The 21875-nt window shown below is 43.1% G+C and overlaps 1 protein-coding gene across 5 annotated transcripts in view; it reads left to right on the top strand.

The window, feature by feature from the left end:
* LYRM4 (LYR motif containing 4) overlaps positions 1-21875 on the top strand; it is a 264652-nt gene that overhangs the window by 124068 nt on the left and 118709 nt on the right. Inside the window, exon 3 of one of the 5 annotated variants that reach the window (XR_003211969.2) lies at positions 9228-9420. The exons of the other annotated variants lie outside the window; for them this stretch is intronic. The gene's annotated coding sequence lies outside the window, so the exon portion shown is untranslated. The remainder of the gene's footprint in view (positions 1-9227; positions 9421-21875) is intronic. 5 annotated transcript variants of the gene reach the window in all.

The following is a 21875-nucleotide window of genomic DNA, read 5'->3' as shown; positions in this document are numbered from 1 at the left end:
TATCATCGCAGCTGTCTACCCCTCGATGTCTGTATGTCACAGTCACCAATATGTTCCATCAAAGGAGTAGGAATTATTAGTATTAGCGGTAAAACTTGCCCATAAATCAGCATGAGCTCACATGATTCCCAGTACAGAAACCTTACCCCAAAGGTTGTCATGAGACCCCAGAGCCAGGAGGTAAATTTGGTCACCTGTGCAAGACATAGTTGAATAATTGTTGTGTAACTTTTTGACATCAGTTCAAAATGATCATCATATCCTGTGTGACAGTGGTGTGCCAACCAGGCATCAGACTCTAGTCCAAAGTGAAGGCCTCCAATGTAGCCATGGGTCTCAGAATGCTAACAGATGTCACTTGAGCATTCTCAAGTGACTTATTAGCATTATACAGCTGAGTTACAGCCATGAGCCCTTCTGAACTTGACATGGCGTCATTGATGTCTTCGCAGCTCAGAAACAATACTTTGGCATCTCGGCTCCTGGAAGTTTCATGAAAGGCTGGATGGAGAATATCCAAACTGTAGCCACATGGTGATTCAGGGTAGGGCCGGGGTACAGAAGTGCCAACTGGACCATGGGACGCTGATGCATCCATGACGCAGATGTTCTCTGAGAACCTGTGACAGACAAGCAAGCTGAGGAGCCATGCCCAGAGATGACAGTGCTCTTTTTAGGCAAAGGCGTTCTGAAAACTGAAATTAAGAGGCAGATTTACTAAAGCATACTGGGCTCTTCAAATCTGGGCATGAGTATAGCCCCAAAAAGGATGTTGTCAGGTAACTATCTCCTGATACAAAGGCTAAGTTAAAGGGGGGAGGGTCATGTTTCAAATTTAGGGAGAAATTAAAAAGCGGATGGCTTTTCACTTTCACTCTGAGCTACGGAAAGCTATGTAATAGAGATGAGCATCGAGAAATCTAATGAAGGCTATAAACTCTAGAACTGGACATACTGCTTATCTCTTGCTGCATACTAAGTTATCAAAATTGAGCAGCTTAAAGCAGCAGTCTCCATTTATTACCAATCCCAGCTTCTGTGTGAGATTTTCAGATACTCAGACAGCACGTGTCTTATGGAGAATGTTCTGCAGTCACTCGACTTCAGGCAGAGGACTCAAAAGCAGGGGCCTGGAATCATTTCATTCACTTACTTGTCTGGTGGTTGGCACCAGCTATCAAAGCAGAGCTGCTCACCAGAACATGCACCCATGGCCTTGCCATGTACACTGGGCTTCCTCACAACATGGCGGCTGGATTCCAAGGGCAAGAGACCCAAAGGAGAGAGCCAGGCAGAAGATAGATTGCCTTTATGACTTAGCCTCAGAAGCCATGCTGTGTCGCTGCCACTAACCCAGGTGTATCAGTCAAGGTGGTCAGAGAACTTGCCCAGGTTCGAGGAGAGGGAACTGAAATCAAGTCATGTATTTGGAAACTACATCAGCCATACCTGTCTCCTTCATTGTAACTCCGTCCTTACACGTGTACAGCAACAGAGTACGGCGTGTTGTGGGCCCTCAGGGAACACCAGACAGGTATGCCATGGACAAATGGGTGGGTCAGCGGGTTGGTTTTAGCTCTGGTTCTCTCTCCGACTTGCGGTTTGACCTGGTCTTAGTCTCTCTGGGTCTCAGTTTCCTGTCCTGAAGAACAAAAACACTGAGCTCTGAGTCAGTGATTATTCCATTTTTTAGTAGCCTGATATGCATGCTTCAGTGGTAGTGGGGTTTGCTACAGCAGTAACTCTGAGTGAGAGGGTGATGATAAAAGTTTGCAAAAGCCCCCTCCCCCAAAAACCCTATTTCCCCTCCCCACCTTGAGAATCCCGAGTTAAATGATCTCTAATAAAACTTCTGCCAGCTCTGATCATGAGCCTTGAAACCTTGGACGTGTTGCTTGGCCTCTTTGGGTTTTAGTTTCCTGCTCCAGGAGCGCCTGGGTGGCTCAGTGGGTGAAGCGTCTGTCTCTTGATTTCTGCTCAGGTCATGATCTGTGTCATGAAATGGATCCAGCCATGTGTGGGGCTCTGCTAGGCGTGGAGTCTGCTTAAGATTCTCTCTCTCCCCCTGCCCCTCTCCCCCACCCCGTGTGCGCACGCTCTCTGTCTCTAAAAAAAAGTTTCCTGCTCTGTAAAATAAAAGGCCTATTAAATATCAGTTAAACTTTTTCAGCTTTCAAATGCGTGATTTTACTATTTATTTTGACATGAGGTTCCTTTATCCACATTGATTCTGCTTTGCTGTATGGACATTTGAGTCTGTAGGATTCCTGTGTTTATAAGTTCCCCCTGAGGCCCTTTGAAATGTTTTCCTTTGTGTGGAACAATAGGATCACAGAGTGGCTTTGTGATAGGACTTGGAAATCATCAAACTCTCCATTTTACAACTGAAAAAACTGAGGCACAGAGGCCAAGCGATGTGCCTGAGGACAGAGGGTGTGTTAGTCAGGGTTCAACGGAGGAACAAACCCACTGGATATAAAAGGAGATTGACTTTGTGGATTTGACTGACATCATTACGGAGGCCGAGCAGGAGACCCGAGAAAGCTGGCCATGTAATTCAGGCCGAGTCTGAAGGCCTGAGAACAGGAGAGGGTGAAATGAGATCCCATCCCCAGCTCAAACAGTTAGGGAACGGGGGTGAATTCTTCCTGGGGAGCACAGACCTGATTACTGGGAGGGCATTCTCATTACTGAGCCCACCAACTCCAATGCTCCTCTCATCTGGAAATACCGTCACAGACACACCCAAAAGTAGTGCTTAACGTGGGCATCCCTTGCCTCATTCCAAATGACATAAAATTAACCCTCACAAGGGGCAGGGTTGGAGACGATGCAGGCTAAACTCCTTGCACCTGAGGCAGTGTACCTTACTGTTCATGTGACATCATCCTGTTGATCAAAAATACGTAAATGTGTGCACCCTAGGTGACGGTGCCATCTTCTTTTTAACTCCACAGATGTGACAAATGTTCAATCCCTTTTCATAAAAGCACAGAATTTTTAGACATGAAAACTCCACATCAAAAACCTGGAAGGCCAAAATAATTTTAACAAGAGGTAATCAGGATCACACATGGAGGTTCTTGGTATGATGTCTGTGGGGACCAACAAGGTTTTTTGTTTGTTTTTTTAAAGATTTTATTTATTTATTTGACAGAGAGAGAGAGACAGCAAGAGAGGGAACACAAGCAGGGGGAGCTGCAGAGGGAGAGGGAGAAGCAGATTCCCCGCTGAGCAGGGAGCCCGATGTAGGGCTCCGTCCCAGGATCCTGGGATCATAACCTGAGCCAAAGGCAGACACTTAAGGACTGAGCTACCAAGACGCCCCTATATATTGACCTTTTTGAATGCTAAAGCCATACATTGTTTGGATGTACTCATCATCTACTTAATAAATTCTTCTTCCTCCCACCATTTTTTAAAATTTTGTCAAGTTTTAGTTACGTTTTACGTTTTTAAAAATATCTTGCGTAATACTAAACACAGTTACATCAAAAGTGTCAAAAGCCAGCAAGCCACTACTGTTTTAAAACCAAATGTTTATTTTTATATAACACTCTTCAATCTCCTACTCCAGTTTGTATTTTTTGTAGAGTGTGTGACCTGTGTCATGAATTGAACTTGATATTCTGTTGCCTAACTTTGAAGTATATCCTCAAAGTTCTCGTTATGATGCCTTCGCTGTGTTTATAGAGGCACACGGACGAGATGGTTTGAACTTTGACCCTCTTTCTCCGTTGGCATCCGGCCAACCTGGCTAAGTTACCACTCTGCAGCTCACCAGCCTTTCCTGGCCTCTGTCTTCTCGTCCCTACAACAGAGATTTTAATACCAGTTTTCTAAGAATTTAATAACAAGGATGACATTCAGTTCCATTAAGTGCTTGGAACTTAGTAGGTGCTCAAAGAATATTAATATTCTTCTTTTGGGATTAAACTCTGGGGCTTTATCTGTAGCAACCACTTTGAAGTCTTTCTTTGGTTGTCAAAAGACTATTTCTTTCAGATTTTAGAATATTAGCATGATTGTGGAGAGCAGCATTTCTTTGTCTAAAGGCTTAATCTCATTTGTAGCTCTTAACTTTTCTTAAGTATCTCTAGCACTTGCTTCTATTCAAAAATCCCAAAGAACTGTTCCTTTCTTGTAATTCTAGTTCTTACCTTTCTCATATTTTTGTCTCTTTTACCCTCAGTCTTAAGTCCAAAGTCACATCTGTCACTGGGTTTGTTTTCTGTTGCATATTGGGGTTATTTTCCTGGGTTTTGAGTTTGGGATGTGTGTAATATACAAATGTCAAAATATAGAAGCCTTTTTGTGACATAGTCTGGAAATCGCTCATAAGAATACTCATTCTCACTGGCTACTGACTCAAATTCTTTAACTGAGGAAAAGTATTTAACATCATTTTTTTCTACATAAAAAATTGTGGCAGGCATTTTTCTTTTGTCTTCATGGAATTTACTTTCATGATACCTTCTCAGAGCCCCTTATCTATTAATCTTTTTTAGAATCCTTGTTCATCTCCTAGAAGACAGCAGACTTGTTTTTCCTCCTTGTAACTTGTGGAACCACTACCATACCAAAGGCAAAATTAAGTCTGTACCACCTCAAATATGTGAGTAACACAGATGACAGAGGTCAGATTTTATACAGAGGAGATGACTGTTTTTCTACAGCTAATGTGAATTTGGAGCCTCTCATAGAAGTTGCTGCTAGAGGGGCACCTGGGTGGCTCAGATGGTTAAGCTTCTGCCTTTGGCTCAGGTCATGATCCCAGGATCCTGGGATCGAGCCCCACTTCTGGCTCCTGGCTCAGCGGGGAGCCTGCTTCTCCCTCTCCCTCTGCCTCTCCCCCTGCTCATGCTCGCTCTCTCTATCTCTATGTCTCAAATAAATAAATTTTTTTAAAAAAATCTTAAAAAAAAATGTTGCTGCTAGAAAGAGAAGCAGAATAGAAGTTGGAATTTGCAAACCTGCAGGAGGAATATTCCATATCTTCCTTCAAAAATGTATTCTGATGGAATGGCTAGTATCAAAGAGAAAAGAAATAACAGGTATTGATTGATGAGCATGTGGAGAAAAAGGCCCCTCATGCAGTGTTAGTGGGAATACAAATTAGTACAGCCACTGTGGTAAACAGTATGGAGGGTCCTCAAAAAAAAAACTACCATATGATCGAGTAATTTCACTACTGAGTATTTACCCAAAGGAAACAAAAACACTAATTCGAAAAGATATATGCACCTTTATATTTATTGCAGCATTATTTACAATAGCCAAGATATGGAAGCAACCTGAGTATTCACTGATAGATAAAGATGTGTATATACAATGGAATATTACTCATCTATAAAAAAGAAATGAGATCTTGCCATTTGCGAGGACATGGTTAAACCTAGAGGTCTACCCTAGAGGGTATCATGCTAAGTGAAATAAGACAAAGACAAATACCATATGATTACATTTATTTAAAAATTTTAATGGAACGCAAACAACGAATCATGAAATGCTACATCAAAAACTAATGATGTAATGTATGGTGACTAACATAATAAAATAAAATCTAAGAAAATAAAAATAAAAATTTTAATGGAATATAAAAAACAAAACAGACCAAAAAAACAGAAATAGATCCATAAATACAGAAAACAAACTGGTGATTGCCAGAGGGGAGGGGAGCAAAATGGGTAAAGGGGAGTGGGAGGTACAGGCTTCTGGTTGTGGAATGAATAAGTCACAGAGATGAAAGATACCACATGGGGGGGCGCCTGGGTGGGTCAGTCAGTTAAGCATCTGCCTTTGGCCCAGGTCATGGTCCCAGGGTCCTGGGATCAAGTCCCACATCGGGCTCCCTGCTCAGCAGGAGTCTGCTTCTCCCTCTGCCTCTCCCCTGCTCATGCTCTTTCTTGCTTTCTCTCTCTGTCTCAAATAAATAAATGAAATCTTAAAAAAAAAGATACCACATAGGGAACACAGTCACTAGTATTATAATAGCATTGTATGGGGACAGTTAGCTGAGCATAGCATAATATATAGAGTTGTCAAATCACTGTACTATATACCTGAAACTAATGTAACATTATATGTCAACTATACTTCAATTTTTAAAAAAAAATTTTTGCATTAAAAACTACGTTCTGATGAAGAGAATTTGGTTGGTGCTCCTCAGGCAACTAGCAAGGACAAAGCCTATCAACTCTTACTCCAGTTGGTGACTAGAATGGAGAGAGATACCCAGAGAGAGCAGGAATTCTGTCTTTTCTGAGAGGAGGTCAACAAACAATTGAGTAGTTCTAATTAGACAGATAGAATAACAGGACATTGGATGCAGAATATTAAAATGCGCATCATCCAAGGAAGCTGATTTTAAATAGAGGTGGGCATACAGAGTACTATCACCAGCCAGGTCACAAAGTCAACAATAAAGCTCACTAGAGTCCATATAAGAAGGAACTCAAAGAAGATACATCCACACAGCAAGATTACAAACTGCAAACTTGAACAGCTTTTCAAGGCTGTCACAGAGTGGAGCCATCCCCAGGCGTTTGGTTTCTGCTGGTCTGGTTCTCTCCCGACAGATCCTGGCAGCAACAGTTCTACTTTGGCCTTATAAAGAAGAAGCACTGTGCTACAGCAATCCCGCCCCTAGCTCTGTGCTCCAGAGAACTGAGAACATGTGTCCACACAAAAAGGCATACCAAGAATGTGCACAGCAGCGCTATTCACAATAGCCAAAAAGTGGCAACAGACCCAGTGCTCATCAACTGATGAATGGATAAACAAAACATGGTATATCCATACAATGGAGAATATTCAGCCATAAAAAGTAATGAAGTACTAATACATGCCAGGCACAAAAGGATATATACTGTGTGATTTCATTTTTATGAAATAGCCAGAATAGGCAAATCCATAGAGTCAGAGAGTAGATAAGTAGATTCCAGGAGCTGGGAAGGATGGGAGGTTTGGGGGGTGACTACTCCTAGGTATAATTTCTTTTGTGGGTAATGAAAATTGATTGTAATGGTGGGTGCCCAGCTGTCAATATACTAAAAACCACTGCATTGTATATTTTGAAATATTTTACGGTATGTGAATTATGTTAAGCTGTTAAGAAGAGGCACCAGGAAGAGATCAGGTCTTTCTGTGCATAGTTCTCTACAACAAGAAATGAAGAGTCTAACCAGTCCTCCTACAGGTGTCATTACCCCCAGGGCAGTTTAGCAAGCCAGTAGAAGAGGCTGTGGTTAGAACCTGTGGGACTCACCTTGATGCAGGTGCCTCTTGCCTAGCCAACACCTGGGAAGCTGAAGTGGAAGTAATCTAATTAATAGAATCCATCCACTGAATGCTATGGGCCAAGCATTGTGCTAAAACATTATAAATACTAATGATAGAAGATCGACATTATCAGTATGTGCTATGGTGAGCGCTGTGAATTGTGCAAGACTGTTGAATCACAGATCTGTACCTCTGAAACAAATAATGCGATATATGTTAAGAAAAAAAAGAAGATAGCAGGAGGGGAAGAATGAAGGGGGGTAAATCGGAGGGGGAGATGAACCATGAGAGACGATGGACTCTGAAAAACAAACTGAGGGTTCTAGAGGGGAGGGGGTGGGGGGATGGGTCAGCCTGGTGATGGGTATTAAAGAGGGCACGTTCTGCGTGGAGCACTGGGTGTTATGCACAAACAATGAATCATGGAACACTACATCAAAAACTAATGATGTAATGTATGGTGATTAATATAACATGGGCGCGTGGGTGGCTCAGTTCGTTAAGCGACTGCCTTCGGCTCAGGGCATGATCCTGGAGTCCCAGGATCGAGTCCCGCATCGAGCTCCTTGCTCAGCAGGGGGTCTGCTTCTCCCTCTGACCCTTTTCCCTCGTTTTTCAGAGTGCGCAGGCGTAGGGGAGGGCCAGGGAAAGGAGAGAAAGAATTTCAAGCAGACTCCATGCTGAGCACTGGGCCCAACGCGGGGCTGGATTCTAGGACACTGAGATTATGATCTGAGCCGAAATCAAGAGTCAGACACTTAGTGTCTGAGTCAGACACTGGGTGACTGAGCCACCCAGGCCCCCCTATCTCTCATTCTCTCTCTCTCAAATAAATAAATAAAATCTTAAAAAAAAAAAACAATAAAAAAAATTTTAAGTTAAAAAAAAAAAGATCAGTGTTATCTTACTCTGCAGGTAAGGAAACTGAGGCTCCAGGGCTAAGTAATATAACCAGGGTTTCAGAGCTAGTGATTGGCAGAGCGAAGATGGAAACCAGGTTTGTTTCATGACAAAGCCCAGGCTCTTCAACATGGATTATCTCTCCTGCCTTCCCACGTTTCCACCCCCAGTCCAGCCCATTCTAATAGGTAGCAGGAAATTGTGGACAAGTTATTATATAGAAGAATATTGGCTTAGTTTGTTTTTTTTTTTTCTTAAAGATTTTATTTATTTTAGAGACAGAGCATGCGCACAAGCAGGAAGAAGGGCAGAAGTCAGGGAGAGGGTCTCAAGCAGACTCCACGATGAGCAGGAAACCCAAACCAGGGCTCCATCCCAGGACCCTGAGATCATGACCTGAGCCAAAATCAAGGGTAGGATGCTTAACTGACTTAGCCACCCAGGCGCCCCGAATACTGACTTAGTTTTAAAAGTATTGAATAGAGTAACCAAGTGATCTAGCAATTCCACTTCTGGGTATATGCCCAAAAAGAATTGAAAGCTGGGACTTCAAACACCTATTTGTATACCAGTGTTCACAGCATTATTCATAATCCCCCAAAAGTTTCGGAAGCAACCCAAGTGTCCATCAGCAGATGAATAGATGAACAAAATCGTCTGTGCATACAATGGAATATTTTTCCACCTTAAGAAGGAAGGCGCTTCTGACACAGGCTGTGACATGGATGCACCTTGAAGACATGCTCAGTGAAGTAACGCAGGCTAAAAAGGACAAATATTGTATGATTCCACTTTACATGAGGTCCTTACAGAAAGTAGAAGGGTAGCTGCTAAGGCAAAGGGGACGGAACGTTAGAGTTTAATGGGTACAGAGTTTCAGTCTGGGAAGATGGAAAAGTTAAGATGGATGATGGCCACGTTTGTACAACATTGTGAATGTGCTTAATGCCACTAAAATGTACACTTCAGAATGGCAAGAAGCAAATTTTATGTTATGTGTGTTTTACCACAATAAAAAACAGTATTGGGTTTGCTTCAAATTCTAGGGCAGGAAAGCTTTTTTGAATGGGTTCACCTGGAAAATGTAAAAAACAATCCTTGCCTGGGAAGAAGACAAGGCCTGAGGCGTCCAGTGTGAACCCCACCAAAGGAGCTAATCCTGTGACCGGAAGAGCCACACCTGGAGTGGATCTGCACTCCGTTCACAGCCCCAAGCAATGTGGTCGGCTGGAAAGGAGAGTAAGTAGGGATGAGGTTTCTTTTCTTTTTTTTTTAAGATTTTTATTTATTTATGTGACACAGAGAGACACAGCGAGAGAGGAAACACAAGCAGGGGGAGTGGGAGAGGGAGAAGCTCTTAAACAAACTGACAGTGGGTTACATTCTTTCCTGTATATTCCATTTGCAATGACTGGCACTTTCTCTTTGTTTCTTTACTACCCCTCCCCCACCCCAGCTATTGAGGTTTGATGGACAAATAAAAATTGTATGTATGTAAGTGTATAACATGATATTTTGATACCCATATAAATTGGGACGTGATGACCACCGTCATACTCATTAAAATATCCATCATCGTAGTACCCTTTCGTGTGTGTGTGTGTGTGTGTGTGTGTGGTGAGAACACTTGAGATCTACCCTGTTTAGCAAATTCTATTGTTATTAACTATAGTCACCATACTGTACATTAGGTTTGTACCCTTTGATCATTATCTGCACCCCCCTTCCTCCATCCTTTCCCCAGCCTTTGGTCACTACCATTCTCTCTGTTACTATGAATTTGATTTTTATTAGTGGGATCATGCAGTATTTGTCTTTTTTGTCTGGCTTGTTTCATTTAGCATAAGGTCCTCCGGGTTCATCCATGTTTTTGCAAATGGCAGAAATTCCTTCTTTTTGTGGCTGAATAATACTCTGTTATGTGTGTATGTGTGTGTGTGTGTGTGTGTGTGTATTCATTTATATACACACTTTCTTTATCCCATCACCTGCTCTGGACACGTGACTGTTTCCATTATCTTGGTTGTTAGAATAATGCCACAATGAACATGGAAGTACAGATATCTCTGGGATACTGATTTTATTTCCTTTGGATATAGACCCAGCAGTGGGATTGCTGAATCGTATGGTAGTTCTATTTTTAGTATTTTAAGGAAGTTCCATACTGGCATTCCATAATGGCTATATGAACTTATTTTTTAAATTTTTATTATGGAAAAATATGAATGTATACAAAATATACAGAATAGCATAATGAGCTCCATGTATCGATCACCTTTAATGATTTTATACTCATGGCCAATGGTATTTTATCTTTATGCCCTCCCATATTATTATGAGAAGATTTATATCTCATATATAAATTTATTTTTTATTTTAGTACAAATCCAAAAAGTTTTTTAACATAACTATAATACCATTATCATTCCTAACAAATTAACAGTAATTCCTAAATATCATCAAATATACAGTATCTACATTTTGAACTGTCTCATAAAAACAATCTTTTAAACTTTATGTGTTTGAATTAAGATCCAAATCAGCTACTGGATGATATATCTCTTAAATTTTCTTTAACGTAGAGGTTCTGCCCATATCCTTTTTTTCCTCACTCTTGTTTTTCCTTATAATTCACGTGTTGAAGAAGTTAAGTTCTTATGTCTGGATTTTGCTGATTTCTTCGCTGTTTTGTTACTTACCTTGTATAAAAACTGGTAGTTGAATCTTAACCCACTAGATTCTTTTTTTTTTTTTTTTTTTAAGATTTATTTATTTATTTGAGAGAGAGAGAGCACATGAGAGGGGGGAGGGTCAGAGGGAGAAGCAGGCTCCTTTGCTGAGCAGGGAGCCCGACGCGGGACTCGATCCCGGGACTCCGGGATCATGACCTGAGCCGAAGGCAGTCGCTTAACCAACTGAGCCACCCAGGCGCCCTTAACCCACTAGATTCTTAACCTTGGCTAGATGTTAGACTCACCTAGGTAGCTTAAAAAAAAAAAAAAAAAAAACCCTGACATGTGGAAATAGTTTGGCAGTTCCTAAAGAAGTTAAACATAAAGTTATCATATGACCCAGCAAAATTATTGAAACAGGTGTTCAAAGAAAAACTTTTACACAAATGTAGCAGTATTCTTCACAATAGGCAGAAGGTGGGAACAACCCAACTGTCCTTCAGGGGAGGAATGGATAAACAAAATATGGTGTACCCATACAATGGAACCCATGCTGTCAATGGAAAATTAATGAAATTAATTCATTAACTGAAGCACTGTTACATGCTTCAATCGGATGAGCCTTGAAAACACGTTAAGCGGAAGGAGTCTGACACAAGGGCCATAATGATCTTACGGTTCCATGTGTATGAACTGTCCGGACTAGGGAAGTCCACAGAAACATCAGGTAGGTTAGTGGTGGCCAGGCTGAGCGGAGGGGAGGGGAAAAGGCAAGGGACTACTTAATGAGTATGGGGGGGGCGATGGAAGAGTTCCAGACTCAATAATGGTCATGGTTGTACAACACTGTAAATGTTAACATACACTTTAACCTGGCTTAAATGGTAAGTTTTCTGTTTTGTATTTGACCACAATTTTGAAAAAATCTGACATGTAAATCATCATCTCTTAAGTGTTAACCAAACATCAGAATATTCTAATGCACTCCAAGGGATGCCAGTGCACAGCCAAGGCTTGGAATCCTTGATAAAAGCTGGGTTTCAAGCTTTCTTCGTCGGTGGTAGTGGAGGTGTGATATATTTAAGTTTGTGCCAGTCTGTTCACTTGTTCTTGGGAATAGCTATGTCTTTTCAGCTCCTAGAGTCAGCAGATGCTGTCATAAATTGCTGCTTAGAGTCATGCAAAATGTTGTCTCTTTTTTTAGAAAAATAAATTCTGGAAAACCAGAGAAGAAAACGATCATCTTGCATTGACCTACGTGAGGTTTTTGTTTTCTTTTATTTTTAAAGATTTTATTTATCTGAGAGAGAGAGAGCACAAAAGCTGGGGAAGGGGCAGAGGCAGAGGGAGAAGCAGGCTTCCCACAGAGCAGGGAGCCCGATATGGGGCTCAATCCCAGGACCCTGGGATCATGACCTGAGCCAAAGGCAGACGCTTAACGACTGAGCCACCCAGGCGCCCCTGAGTGGGGTTTTTTTAAACTTGGATTATTGAAGTATAGTTGACACACAATGCTACAGGTATACAAAACAGTGATTCGACCTTGTTTTTTTAATATGGGGTTTTTTAATATGAGAGGCCCTCCGTTTCTAACTGCCACTGAGATATGTAAAGCAGCCAGCGTGGCCCGTGAGGGTGGGAGCACCGCGACAGTGGCCCCCATCCCCCGGCACACACCCTGCCAAAGCGGGTGCTGTCCTGGCCACTTCTTGAGCAAACCTCGGGGCCAGAGGCCAAAGAACCCAAATGGACGCCTCCGGGAGGGCAGTGAACGTTGTCTTGTCATCTTTCTAATCCAGGGATGGCTCATGCTGCCATCCATCCTATCGAATCTCAGCAGGGCTTGCTTCCCTACCTCAGGAAGGAAAATGCCATTTCCTTCGCTTCCCGTGAGCTCGTATCAGGCCGCAGCTGCTGCCGGCTCTGCGGCTTTGGCAGGGCTGCAAATGGGCTAAATGTAGACTGGGAGTTCTCGTTCTCCTCTGCCTCAGCCAGCTTCCTTTTCTGGCAAAATCTGAATAAACTCACAAACACTGGGCAAGTGGCATGTTGCTCCCCATGGAGCTTCACAAAGTTCAGTTCTTTAAGAAATCCAAGAGCTGGATGGCTGGTGCTGTTCTGTGCTCGGCGTTACTCCATGAACATCCGAAACTCCCGTTTCTGAAAACCCTGTGGCTGAGATGTGCCCCTAAAGAAGTACAAATTAAACTGGGAAATGAAATCTCCATCTGTCTCAGCCTTTTGTAGCCCAGCCTAAGTGACCGAAGGACTCTTCTCTTTGAATAACATGGGGTTTCCATTTAAAATATTAATTAGAGGGATGCCTGGGTGGCTCATCGGTTAAGCGCCTGTCTTTGGCTCAGGTCATGATCTCGGGATCCTGGGACCGTGGGCTCCCCACTCAGCAGGGAGTCTGCTTCTCCCTCTCCCTCTGCTGGGCTCCCTCTCTCTCTGTCAAATAAATAAAATCTTTTAAAAAATAAAATATTAAATAGAAAGAACAGAAGACACTTATTCCAAGAACATGTGTTGTAAAAGGTCATAGATTTGGCTCCGAATCAGATTCCCCTCACCAACAACCTTTCTAGGTTCATCTCCAGCCCAGAGCAGGCCCTGCTTCTTCCCCTCCATGCCTTGACCTTTGATATGTTTGTTCAGCTCTAATAAAGTAATAAAGGTTGGTTGTGAATATTTAAAAAAAAAAAAAAAAAAGCACATAGATTTTGGAGTCAGAAGACCTGGAATGGAATATGGCAGCTCTCTAGAATTCATTTACCAGTTGTGAAAATGTAGACTGGCTAATAAATTTCTCTGATTCTATACACTCATCCATAAGATGTATGTGGGTATTATATATTGTATAGGATATTTGTAAACCCTGAAGTGAGCACCTAATTCATCTAAGCCTCGTGCATGCCCAGTAAATGTTACTTTCCTAAATATGTATTGCTAAGTAGGTGAAACACGTGATCCTCAAACTTAATCCCTGAAGCCACGGGTTTAAGGGACAAGCTGCAGAAATGCCTTCTCTCTTTCCTGTGGCAGTGTCCTGAGAACCACAAGAGTTGGGTACAATCATGGAAGCTTGCTTGGAATTAAACTAGGTTACAATTTAGGATCTGCTGATAAATCCTGATCTATCAATTTGGGATCCATGACTATTTAAAGATAAAGATTTAAGTTAGGGATAAAGTTATGAGGCCAAGGCATATAATGACTGCCTTTCAATTATGATTCATACCAGCTTTTTTTCCCTTTCAAATATAATTTCCAGGTCATGAAATATTCTTCTATAATGTCATTTTTAATGATTACATAATGGGGATGCCATAAGAGAAAAGGCTGTGGGCAACTCTGTGGCAGCTAATTTGAAAATCTAATGAAAAGTAATTTAACCTGAGAAGTGGAAAACTTTTTAAGATTTTTCTTTGGCCAAGTCCTTGATCAATGTTTGTAAATGCCATGGTTGTAAATATGTATTGGACACTTTTTTTTTTTTAATTTATTTATTTGAGAGAGAGAGAATGAGAGATAGCACGAGAGGGAAGAGGGTCAGAGGGAGAAGCAGACTCCCCACTGAGCGGGGAGCCCGATGCGGGACTCGATCCCGGGACTCCAGGATCATGACCTGAGCCGAAGGCAGTCGCTTAACCAACTGAGCCACCCAGGCGCCCACTGAGCTACCCAGGCGCCCTATTGGACACTTTTTTTAAAATATATTCTTTGAGGCACGAGTATGTGTATTTAGTTTGCTCACTGTATGATTCAAATCCTGTATGTCATTACCTTTTGAAATGTACTGGCTTTCTCCAGTTTTGAAAGAATATCAAAGTCCTCCACTATAATTTTATTTGATTTTGATAATGACTTTATCAGTTTCTCCTTTCATTTCTGCTGGTTTAGGTTTTGTATACTTAGCGACCGTCTTACGTACTGTGCCGAGTTAATGACTACATCTTTTTTGTAAATGTTGCTCATTATTCATTTAGTGATTTCAGATTCAACTCTGCCTTGTCTAATGTTCATATAAACTAGTATTTCGTCCCCAAAGTTTGCGTAGTGTACCTTAGTTCACTCCTTGGTTTTCAGTCTTTATCACTCTTGTTTTGTTATCTATCCCAGTGAGTTCGTTCACGTCTATATAGTGGCTGACAGGGTTGATTGTCTTCCTTCCACTTCATTCTATTATTTACTATAGTTTGTTTTCTCTTCTTCCCTTCTTTATTTTTGTGGTTTATCAAGTAGCAATTCTTTCATTTTTTTCCCCCTCTTCTATTTGGGAATTCTACTTCTCCTTCTGAAGCCTGATGTTTATAATTAGAAGCATACATTTGTTACTATTACTTGAAAAAGAATACCTGTTTTTCCCTTCAAGACATCCATTTCCCTACATAGATAAGTTTCATACATTTGTACCTTACTTACTAGTTGTTTCTTCCTAAATCTAAGTGCTTTTACTATTTACCACTTGTTGTCCACCTCTCCAAGCCGGTTTATGTTACAGTCAACAGTTTGGGTCTGTTTTCTTCTCTCTAGCCCCTAGATTCCCTGAGTGTACTTTCTTTTCTTTTCTTTTTTCTTTTTTATTTTGTCATCTCACTGAGGTTCAGGTCTGGCTGCTAGACTGCCTCCTATGGCTACAGTTCCACAGTGATAAAAGGGAAGGGTTCTCTACTCCCCAGGAGACCAGTGGGAGAGCAATGGCAGCAGCTGCCTGCTTCCTGTTCCCAGGTCCCCTTGGACAGTCCCAGCCTCAGGAACAGGGAGTGCCAGCCTTGACTTCCCCTTCCTCCTTGAGTGATAAAGCTCCCTTACGAGAGGCAGATGTCGGCCAGAACCCCGGGCCCGCAGACCTCCTCCCAGAATGCCCAGCACTGGTCTCCAGACCCTGTGTGGTCTCCAGGAAGAATGCCCCCATGAACTCCCTGAACACCGCACTCCTGTGGCCAGGACCCCACTCATACCAGCTGCTCTACGTGCTTCAGCACCTGTCTGCCTGTCTCACAGTCAGAGATTGGATGGGACACCAGAGGGAGGCGTAGCGCATTCAGGCCTCCCAAGTTCTCAGAATCCCACTCTCTGGTACTGCTTGCTAGAGAGATTTCAGAGTCAGTCAGTTTTGTAGTGAGAGCAGGGAACCTAACCAACATTTAGAACATAATCTATAAGAAAAGCGTATTTCAAGAACTTAGCTGACAGAAATAAAGACCTTTTAGAGCACAACCTCCCTCCCCCTCCATGGCCCACACCCCACCCCCGCCTTGCTGTCTCCCTGGTGCTCCATCTCTCTGACTTGGCCTTTTGGGGGTTGCCTTGTGTTCTCACTTCTCCCTCCCTTCAGTGTGTCTGGTAAAGTAAAGATGGACCTAGAGCTATATTTCACGTTTTCTACAATAAGATATGTTGAAGTTTAAAATTTTTGTTTTCAACAAAACCATGAAGTAAGGAATGGGAGGCTCAAAAATGGCCCTCAAAGATGTCCACATCCTAATCCCTGGAACCTGTCAATATTACCTTTTGTGGGAAAAGGGACTTTGCAGATGTAATCAAGTTACTGATTTAAGAGGAGGAGACCATCCTGGATTTTTCACATGGGCCCTAATTGTAATCACTAGTGTCCCCGTAAGAGAAAGGCAAAGGGAGACTTGATTACAGAAGCAGAGGTTGGAGTGATGTGTTTTAAAGACAGAGGATGGGGCCACAAGCCAAGGAATTCAGGCAGCCACCGGAAGCTGGAAAAGACAAGACAAGGAAACGAATTCTCCCCTAGAGCCTCCAGAAGGACCCAGTCCTCCTGACACCTGGACTTTAGCCCAGTGAAACTAACTGACCTCTCGCCTCCAGAATGGGTGTTGTTTTAAGCCACCCAGTTTGCAGTGATTTGTTACAGCAGTAATTCATACATAGGTAATCCTTTGGAGAGCCATGAGACCAATCTACTAGCTCCTGTGTCCCCGGTCCCCAGGAGGGAATGAGATAGACAGTCTTGAGACACACCTCGTACATACACTGTGACCCTTGAGGTCCTGGGAGCATGGCTGGGGTGGGGATGGATGAAGCTGCTTGGTCCCTATAAGTCCTTAAAGACGGTGCCCATGTGGACATATCCTCCACTAGTGCCCAAGAGAAGTCCTGTGGGGGGAATGAGGTCTTCTTTGAGCGAGTGCATATTTGAGCAGGACGTCAGGGGCTCTGGGGAGGCAAAGCCAAGCTTTCAAAGGAGTGCAGGCCTCAGTGTGGCATGGGCTGTCTGAGAGAATCCCAGGCACCATCTCTGGGGAAGCATCTGAACCTTGTCACACAGGAGAGATGGCCTCCCTCAGTCATGTAAGTAAAAAGCAGGATGGATGACCCTGGTCCTCCCCCGCATAGTAGTTCACATCCAAAGCTGTGTCAGAACATCAAGTGTAGACAGAGGGAGGAAAAAAGAAAATAGAGGGCCCATAAGACAAAGTCACAAAACGATTGTGGGGAGGGAAGGGGGCATGGTCTCCAAACACGCTTATTTGTGACAGTCAGTCTGTGAAAAGTGGCCTCTGAAATCTTCAGGTATGATTTCCTTCCCTGAAAAGGGAAAGATAAGAGTGGCTCCTTTTTATCTGCTGTCAATCTGCTGGGCGGCCTTGCAACTTTGACTTTCCCCAAGGAAGTATGCTCAGCCACGATCAAGCCTGACAACTTAAATTAGCCCTTTGTGATTGGTGAGCTTAAGAAGTGACTTGTACCTAGAAGGCCACAAGGTGCCCTTATGTTGCAATTTAGTGACTGTGCAGGGGGCCGCCCCCACCCTCAGCTAGGAGCAGGGGAAGCATGGCAGTAGGCACCCTGTGCCCCGAATATGAATGTAACCATTGGTCCTCTTCACGTTGACAGGTTCTATAAAATATTTCTGTGCAGACAGCAAGAAATCTAAATTTAAACTTCCACTTAATTTTTTTATTCCAACAGGAGTAGTGTTTACTTCATAGAGGATCAAAAACCTTAGGATACCATTTCTTTTTTTTTTTTAAGATGTTATTTATTTATTTGAGAGAGAGAGTGCACAAGTGGGGGGAGCAGCAGAGGGAGAGGGAGAAGCAGGTTCCCCACTGAGCAGGGAGCCCGATGTGGGGCTCGATCCCCGGACCTCAGGATCATGACCTGAGCCGAAGGCAGATGCTTAACCAACTGAGCCACCCAAGTGACCCCCATTTCTTTTTTTTTTAAGATTTTTTTATTTATTCATTTGAGAGAAAGAGTGAGCAAGAGCACAAAAAACGGGGAGAGTCAGAGAGATAGAGAGAGACAGACTCCCCACTGAGCAGGGAGCCTGACGTGGGCCTCGAGTCCAGGACCCCGGGATCACGACCTGAGCCGAAAGCAGATGCTTAACGGACTGAGCCACCCAGGTGCCCCTAAGATACCATTTCTTGTTACATACCTAGATTTCTCCTCACCAAGGGTTGATCAGTCTTTTTTTTTTTTTAACAAATTTGTGGTTTTTTTTTTAAGATTTTATTTATTTATTGGACAGAGAGAGACACAGCAAGAGAGGGAGCACAAGCAGGGGGAGTGGGAGAGGGAGAAGCAGGCTTCTCGCGGAGCGGGGAGCCCGATGCGGGGCTCGATCCCAGGACCCTGGGATCATGAACCGAACCGAAGGCAGACGCTTAACGACTGAGCCACCCAGGCGCCCTTTGATCAGTCTTAAACACCAAAAAAATGTAATGGAAGGTGTCAATGTCAGTTTCCTGATTTTCATATTGTGCTATAGTTTAGCAAAAAGCTACCTTCAGGAGAAATAGGGTGAAGAGTACACAGGACCTCTCTGTACTACTTTTTGCTGCTTCTTGGGACTATATGTTTATTTCAGAATAAAAAGGGTTAAAGTGATACATTTTAACACAACCTAATTTATTTTAATATGTTACTTATATGTAAAATATATTTTACCACAATTTTTAAGCCCTCTAAAAATAAGTAAATAAATAAGTAGAACTTTTTTTAAAGGATGATATAGACCAGCAAATGCAAGCCACATGTGTAATTTTAAATTTTCTAGTAGCCACATTCATAAGGTTAAGAACCTGGCAAAATTAATTTAATAATATATTTTCTTAGGCGCCTGGGTGGCTCAGTTGTTGGGTGTCTGCCTTTGGCTCAGGTCATGATCCTGGAGTCCCAGGATCGAGCCCCGCATCGGGCTCCCCGCTCCGCAGGGAGCCTGCTTCTCCCTCTCCCACTCCCCCTGCTTGTGTTCCCTCTCTCGCTGTCTCTCTCTCTCTGCCAAATAAATAAATCTTTAAAAAATAATAATATGTTTTCTTTAACATGGTGTGTCTAGAATATTATCATTTCAACCTGCAGTACAAAAAAAATGTTAATTTTTGCATTCTTTTTTCCTTATTAAGTCTTTGAAAGCCAGGGTGTATTTTATACTTCCAGAATATCTCAGTTTGGACTGGCCATATTTCAGGTGCTAAACGGCCACGAGACCAATAGTTTAGCACAAACATAGACAGTGTTTTTAATGTATCTTCACGTATGTCCTTTTCAATACCTTTTAACATTTATTGAGTTTTATGTGCCATTTGAAGTATATAATTCAGTGGTTTTTAGTACAGGCAGCGTTATATGATTATCCATCACCATAATCACTTTTAGAACATTGCAGCACCCCAAAAAGAAACCCCATACCCGTTGGGAGTCACCCCACATTCTCTCCTACTCACCCGCTTGACGACCACTGATCTACTTTCTATCTCTATGGATTTCCCTCTTTTGGACATTTCATATACATGGAGTCAGATAATGTGTTTATGTATCCAACTTCTTTCACTCAGCATAATGTTTTCAGCAGTCGTCCATGTTGTAGCATGTATCAATGCTTCACCCATTTTTATGGCTAGATAATAATCCATTACATGGATCCGCTGTTTGGATATACGACATTTTGTCTATCCCTTCATGGACACTGGGTTGTTTCTACCTTTTCACAATTGTGAATAATACTGCTGTACACATTCTCGTACACCTTTCCATGTGGACATTTGTTCTCATTTTTTGTAAACATATACCCGAGAGTGGCATTGCTGCATAAAATCTTTTTCACACAATGCTTTAATTTTTAGTAAGTATTTATTTATTTGAGAGAGAGTGCACAGGCGTAGGGGAGGGCCAGGGAAAGGAGAGAAAGAATTTCAAGCAGACTCCATGCTGAGCACCGGGCCCGACGCGGGGCTGGATCCTAGGACACTGAGATTATGATCTGAGCCGAAATCAAGAGTCAGACACTTAACTGACTGAGCCACCCAGGCCCCCCTACGCTTTAATTTTTTATATGTTTTCCTTGGCTGTATCTGCCTGTTTACATTCTTCAAATAACTGAGCATTTATAGCAGCGACACTGCTCATCTCCTTGTGGCCTCAGAGGATTGGTCTCCATTCCCCTGAACATTAGAGTGCTGGTGGCCCGGCTGTCAACACCACCAAATGGCTAAGGACCTAAACAGCTTTTATCAATAAACAGCTTTTCTTCTTTGTGTTCTCACAGCCCTGGATGATCTTTTCATTGTGCATTACAAGAGTGTGGGATATTTCTGTCAAAAAAATAAAGGAAATCTAGAAGGGTTAAATTTGTGGTAAACTCTATAGTTTCCTGTAGTAGACTCCCAGCGCTAAGTGCCAGGAACACGTCACTCTAACTAAGACACTGGGTGGAAAGGAAAGGAGAAAGTTGAGCAAACTACGCTAAAAGAGGGGCTTGTTGGGGCGTGTGGGTGGCTTAGTCGGTTAAGCATCTGACTCCGGATTTCAGCTGCAGTCATGATCTCAGGATCCTGGGGTTGAGCCCACATCAGGCTCCGCACTCAGTGGGGAGTCTGCTTGGGATTCTCTGCCTTTCCATCTCCCTCTGCCCCTCCTCTCTAAAATAAATAAATAAATCTATAAACAAACAAACAGTAAATAAAAGAGGGGCTTGTCCCACTGGTTGGACCATGTCCTCAGGGCTGACTCCAGTATGAGGGTCCCTTCACCTTGATGACAGAAATGGAGCATCCACCTTACTTGAACCAAAAAGCAAATCAGAAGTCAGTCCCAAGGAAAGCTACTTATAGCAGGTCAAGTTTGGGGCTCGGGGGTCAAAATGAACATCCAGAGCGCAGCTTTTAACACTGGACCATCCTCAAAGGCTTCAAGGTTCACTCTTACTAGAAAATAGCTGACTGCCTCAGATGATGAAGTTTCTGTCGTTCAGATGAATAGAACTAGAATGTCTTATTCCTGAACAAAGCGAGGAATAGTCCCAAGAGGGGCTGCCTGCGGAGGAAGCCTTCTGCCGGGCTTGGCTCCTATGGCTAGTTTCTTCCTCCTCCTCTGACAGGCCTTGCCCTGAGACCTTGCACAAGCACCTCCTGCTCCTGGGGCTCATTCGTCCGTTCAGCAGAGATTGCTGAGCACTAGGGATGGCTCATGGGCATGCCGGCACCCAGACTGTTCATGGGCTCAGACCCTGCCTGCGTAGACCAGGGGTTCCATGTTCAGGCAACAGAATCAAGTGTTTGGCTCCACCCACTTGCTCTGAAGGGGGAGAAGAGTTGGTGGAGGTCCTAGAGCTCAGCCAGGGGTTGAAGATTCAGTACGAGTAAAGAACCACAGGTTTCGGGCGCCTGGGTGGCTCAGTTGGTTAAGCGATTCCCTTTGGCTCAGGTCATGATCCCAGAGTCCCAGGATCGAGTCCTGCATCGGGCTCCCTGCTCAGCAGGGTGTCTGCTCCTCCTTATGACCCCACCCCCTCTTGTGCTCTCTCTCAAATAAATAAAAAATAAAATCTTTAAAAAAAAGAGAGAAAAGAAACCACACGTTTCTATGCCAAGAACCTTCATAGGCTCAGAGAGAGAGGATTCTAGCAGCTGTGTGCCGCGGACTGAGATGGGGCAAGGGTCCCACCCTTTCTCCTCCCATAGCTATGCCCGAGGACATGAAAGGTATCCCACGGGCCGTGTGATGAGGACTAGTTTCCAGGCTCTTCTGAGACTGCGG

The sequence above is a fragment of the Callorhinus ursinus genome, unplaced genomic scaffold (assembly GCF_003265705.2).
Source record: "Callorhinus ursinus isolate GAN/ISIS: 27379988/994484 unplaced genomic scaffold, GSC_fseal_2.0 scaffold26, whole genome shotgun sequence".
NCBI lineage: Eukaryota > Metazoa > Chordata > Mammalia > Carnivora > Otariidae > Callorhinus > Callorhinus ursinus.
Note: the sequence above shows the minus strand (reverse complement) of the source record. Positions and strands in the feature narration are given on the sequence as shown.